The sequence below is a fragment of the Vigna radiata genome, chromosome 10, assembly GCF_000741045.1.
Source record: "Vigna radiata var. radiata cultivar VC1973A chromosome 10, Vradiata_ver6, whole genome shotgun sequence".
In the NCBI taxonomy this organism is placed as follows: Eukaryota; Viridiplantae; Streptophyta; class Magnoliopsida; order Fabales; family Fabaceae; genus Vigna; species Vigna radiata.
Window position 1 is genome coordinate 12,638,044 of NC_028360.1, and position 6,265 is coordinate 12,644,308.

Consider the following 6,265-nt stretch of genomic DNA (forward strand, 5'->3'; position numbering starts at 1 on the left):
GTCAATCGCTCAACACTCTGGTCAACTTTTCTGGTTGACTGGTTGACTTTTCTGGATTCTGGTTGACTTTTCAGCACTCCAACCATTTAATACTTCAACCTTTCTTCCAATTCATTCCAAAAACCTACAAAATCAAGGGAAACAAAGCATAAAACCAAGAAAACCATCTTTGACTCTCTTATTCTCTAACTTAATAAAAATGCATGATTTCAAGCTAATTCTAAGCCATAAAGGGTGTGATTTAGTATCAAAATCAAGTATGAAAATAATTGTTTTTCAACCGTTATCAGCAGCCATTAGGTTTATCTCTAAAGAAGGCTCTCGAGATAATTTGTTTGTCCTTGGCCTTCTGCTGATCTCAAGCCCTTCAAGAAGAGGTTCAGAATTTTTGCTCCTGGTTCTAACACAATCCTGCATAAACAAAACACAAAACCCTAGAAAATATTGTTAGCACAAAAAAAATAAAACAAGAATGGAGATTGGGGATTTGAAAAAAAAAATAAAAATAGGAAAAAAATAAAATAAAATAAAATAAAGCCAAAATTAATCAAGAATCACACAAATAGAATAGCTTAAACCGTGAGTCCCCGGCAACGGCGCCAAAAACTTGTTGGGGCAAATCGGCAAGTGTATCGAGTCACACAAGTAATATAAAATGGAAAGACCAAGTATCGTATCCTAGAGGACTCTCAGCGCTGAACAGTTGTGTGAAAACAAGATTAAGTAAGACTTAAAGGTAAAAGAGATCAATGGTTTCGGTTGCTGAATAAAAGTGATCATTGGCAAAAGAACACAGAGATGAATGAAGGTTGCTTTATATGAGATGAGTATGATGTTTGGGTTTGATTTCACCAAGTTCCCTCTCATGTATATAAGAATTATTCTTTATGCATTAATGCCAATGTCGCTCACTAAATCACTTAAACCCGATTCCTCGGTAAATAAGCTTGTCCCTAATTACCAGTTCATAAAATTCCTAGCATTCCTGGTAAAAAGATGTAAAGATCAAGAGGTTAAGACGACTAAGACTCATACCTTCATCCCTAAGCAATATAACCCTTAGGAGTAATTCAACAAGGACCTGAATTGAAAGGAACCTCCCACACTCATGCAACTCACAGATCATGCTATTGTATAACTGATGAGTCGATATTTTATTGACTGTATTTAGTTTATTGCACTTAAATAAATAAGAGAATTGTGTTTAATTGTCCGTTATTTCCCCGTTTTTCCTAATTCTGCTTAATTTGGTCGGAAATTTCGTATTTTCACTAATTTGAATTTTCTGACCTAATTAATTGCATTTTTGGTTGTAGGGAAATTTTGGGAAACATCATTTGGAGCATTAGGTTGGTGGCGTTCACATTAAAGACTCAAGATTTAGTCATTTCAATTTTAATTAATTTGTAATTTAGTCTTTAGGAACTTTAATTAGGATTTTGTGTATTGGGCCCTTTTTGTGGCAAAAATTGTAGAAGCCCAATGTTGTGGGACACTTGGCACATGACCTAGGGTTTCTTTAGAGGGTGGACCCTACCATTTTGAGAGCAACTTTCGGTCATGAAAGTGTGAGACCGTCCACACACATTTTCCAAGCCTTCAACTTTTCATTTTGCATGGTTTTCATGAACTCTCTCTTGGGAGCTTGTAGGGTTTTACGTTTTTGAGCTAAGGAATGACCAAGAATGCATTTTTCTTCTTCCTTTGCTTGCAACTTTACTTATTCTTTCTTAATGGAAGGGAGATCTATCACTCCTCTTCTTGAATTTTCCATTTACATGTTGAAAGCTTGAGCTTTGAGGTGGTTCTTTGCATTTTCATGGTGGTTTCTTTGGTTTGAATGAAGAGCTATTTTCGTTTTCCTTCTCCTTTGCTGCAGTACTCACGGTTTTCCATTTAGTTTTCTTGGTTGAATCATGAAAATGAAGTTCTTGATGGGTTTTGGAGTGAAGGAAGCTTGAGTTGGTGTATGGGTGTTTGAGGTTTGAACCATTTTATTCTTGTGCTTTTGTTTGATGGTTGGAAGTAATATTTTGAGCTGGAATATTGTGTTTGTTGATGATGGTTGGGAGGTCTTGCAAAGGAGTCTAGGGATTCCATTTTGTTTTCATCAAAAGTTTGAAGAAAATAGAGTGTGAAGTTGGTGTATAGAAGTTAGAATTTGGGTTTGTTGTTCTTGTAATTTTTTTGGCAATGGAAACCTATGTCGTTGGATGCATTCTCGGTATTGAGAAGTGAAGGAAAGCATTGCATGTTGTTTGGGTTGAAGAAAAAAACTATGTGGTGTTTGGAGGAGATAGGAATTGGCTTCGTTTAATTTTTACCTCATTTGGCCATGCACATGAAGGGCACATTTTCCATAGAAGGAATCTTACCTTTCCTGGAAGTGAACTTGTGCGTCTTTTGCCTCCTTAAATCTCTTAAGGAACTTTCTTTGAAATTTAAGTATTTGTTTGTTGCATTACATATTTTTTAAAACCTTTAAGGATGTCTAAGACTAATCCCTGTGAAATTGGAAGTGACTCTAGTAAGGTTGTAAAACCCACTTTAAAAAATTTAGCAAAAGAGCTAAAGTCACTTAAAATTTGGCAAAGGCAAGAAACCCTTCTCAAAGAAAAAGAAAGAGTTGAAAGAGAAGAGTATCTTACTAAGTTGGAAGAAGAGCTTAGTATTCTTAATGAAAAACAAGAAAAAGTCCAAAAGGATTTAAGGAAGATAAAGAGAAGAAGAGAGGAAGACAAAAGAAGGAGGAAAGAACAAAGGGAGAAAGAGGAGCATGAGAAAAAAGAGAAAGAACAAAGAGAGAAAGAGGAGCAAGTAAGAAGAGATAAAAAGGAGGAGGAAAGAAGAAGAGAGTATGAAGAGAAAAAGATAAAAGAAAGGAATGAGAAAGGAAAGAAAGAAAAAGAAGAGACTGAGATAAAAGAAGAGGAAGAGTTACTAAAGCACCTTACCACTCCCACAATTAAGGTTAAGACTAAGATGATGAGGGGAGTTTTCCAATCCTTGAACTTTTCTCAATACATCCAACCATCTTTCATAACTCCATTTTTGACTTTTGAAATTTCAACTTCTTTTTCGCCTCCCACTATTTTTAACTCCTCAAATTTTTCCAAATCAAACTTTGATTTGATGTTATATTTTAGGATACAATTACCTCAAAGTAAACACAAACAATTTTGTAGAGTAGACCTTCAAAGTTTTCAAGTAAATTCTTTTAAAATTAGCATAAGGTCTTATTTAAATCATTCATCTAGATACATGTTGTCTGTGGCTCATAAGATTATTGGTTTTGAGTTTGATCACACTTGCATATGGATCTTTGATCCTAGGGGAAAGATACACAAATTGACCAATAATAAGAAAAAAGTTTTTGTCATAAAAGAACAAGAAGATTTGAGGACAAATCCTTTTCAAGAGGGAGGGAATGATGGCATACCCCTTGCCATGACCCTAGCACATTCATGAAGAGTTGGAGACATTTATGGAAGATGGGCCTAGACTCTTTCTCTTGGGCAATCTTAAGTCATCATGAAGATTTAGTGGAGTAAGAATAAATTTGGGCCTTGTATTTTGGGCCAAGTAGTCTAGATTTTATTTGGGCTTTGTATTTTGGGTCAAGTAGTCTAGATTTTATTTGGGCTTGGTATTATGGGCCTAGTAGTGTACCATTTCAATTGGGCCTTGTATTTTGGGCTAAGTAGAATAGGATTTTGACCAAACAAGTCAACAAAGGGTCAAGGTCCAAAGTTGACTATGCTTGGACCTCCAAAATGGGTGTGTTGACCAAGGGGTCTATATTTTGGATAAGCTTGAAGAACAAGGGAGAATAATTTCGTCCTAGACATGTGGAAGCTTCCCATTGGAGAGTTTTCCTCCTAGTTAGTGGCCATGTGTCACTCTAGGAATGGAGATTTTTTCCATAGGTAGTGGCCACATGTCACTCTCTCATTTGAGAGGATTTTTGCCACTTGTCTCCCTCCTATTGGAGAGGATTTCTCCTTGCTCTCCAAGACAACCAAGGTGGCTCTTTTAGGTTAAAGTTTCAGCCCATTTTGAGACACCTTAGCCTATAAATAGAGGTTTTCTCCATCATGTCACCTTTGATTTAGAGTAAAGTTATGCTGCCACTTTTGTGCCATACTACTATTTTAAGGTCACCCTAGGCTAGAGCAACCCAAGTGGCCTCCTCTAGCCACCTTCCTCCAAGAGTTGGCCCAACCTCTCTTAGAGAACCACCAAACACACTTTCCATCATCATACAACTCATCAAAACCATGAGCTATCAACACCTTTCACCACCACCAAATTCCACAATCTTCATACATGAACTTATGGCTTGATTTGCTTCTAGATTTGGCTTGTCCTAGCTAGAGCATTTTTTCCATCAAATACCCTCTCCATGTTGGGACAAGAAAGAGAAGACAACGTAACTTAAATGATGAAACACCATCAGGAAACCCATCCAGTTTTCAAAACAGCTTTGAGTGTTTCGGGCAAGAGATCTCAACATCTTACCTGAAACACTAAGTAATTACTTTTAATCATCAATAAATTTTCAATACTCACTTCTAGACCTTATATATTATATCACAAGAACTTCTTTTCAATCCATTAAAAGCAAGAAAGAGAAAGTAAACAACAAAGGTAGATGATGAACCATCATCCATAGAGAAGAGGAACGTGATCAGTAAATAAAATGTATTTTAATTCTTCGTTCACTAAGCCAATTGTGGTTCGAGAGTAAAACACCTCTGAGCGTGGCAACCCCTTAATGCTTTAGATCTGAGAACGAAGTTCAACAAGACAAGAACATGTTGGAATGGATATTGGATAATGGAGTAATCCCTCTAATATGTATTAATTGATATTATTAATAAAAGAAAAATATGGAATCGATTTATATTACAAGTAATAGATTATATTAAATGAGGTTAAATATGACATTTTTCTAAAAGTTACGTTATATCTATGCAAATGGATAAAGATGGAAAAAATATTTACCTCTTAGATTATCGCTTATAAATCTTTAAAAATAACATATAGATTCATACGAATCCGTCTTTATTAATTCATCTTTAACAATAAATTATAATAAAGAAACACACTCTGGATCTAATTTAATTCAATAAAATTGACTTATAAAAAAATTACATTTATTTATATAATCTAAATTTGTGTTATATTTAACTCATGTAAATTCTCTAAAAACTCATCATATATATTATAAAATCTATTTATAATATAAGATTTGATTTATTTATATACTATCAAACATATGTAAGATTTTGAATTAATTTTAGAAAACTTTAATTACAAATAATTATCAAAATATGATTTTTAAAAAATCATAAAATTAGAAACATATTTTAATGTAAGAAAGTGAGAACCGAGGAATAAAAATTTTATGACACTAATGAAATTTAGGAATCTCAAAACTTCTATACTTTCACAAAAAGAACGGTAGGTATAGCTGCAATCTCTATCACTGACTTTGGGTTGAACATGGAAGGTTTGGTTGCACACATGTGAGTTCATAACCTACTCTTAGATTGAGTTACTCACCACTTTCCATATTCCCAAAGATTCACTTATTGTCAATCTTCTAATTCATGCACTACACACCAAATTATTGAGAATTATTTCATTTTAATCGTATTAAATTCTGAACATCTGATGAGAAACTGTATTCTCAGCAGATCCAAAACTAAATTTAAATCTTTTGTATTGATTTTATTGATTGACTCTCAAAGAGAGAAATTGTTCTTACTTATATGATAAATTCTTAGAATATTTTTAATAATTAATAGAGGAATAACAAAGGAAGACAAAAAAGAGAGTATAAAACAGGATAAAAACAATTTACGTCTATCTCTCTCTTCCTCATGTACTTCCCAACAGAATCACTTTTATTAACTAATTGTTATATCACTGAAAATTATATTATTGGTATTCTAAAAGTCACCTTTAAGGTATATAATAACTTTCATATATCAATATAATATATATATATATATAGTATGATATTGGGCCGAGTGGTTACGATATATCTTATTAAAGATATAAAATAATCAAAGGATAATCAAGAATATCTTATTAAAGATATTGATAAGTAGAAGATAAAATAATCAAAGGATAATCAAGAATATCTTATTAAAGATATTGATAAGCAGAAGATAAAATAATCAAGGGATAATCAAGAATATCTATTTAAAGATATTTAGCAACTAACCAGATTTTCAGGTAAGTCTGTTTATATTATATT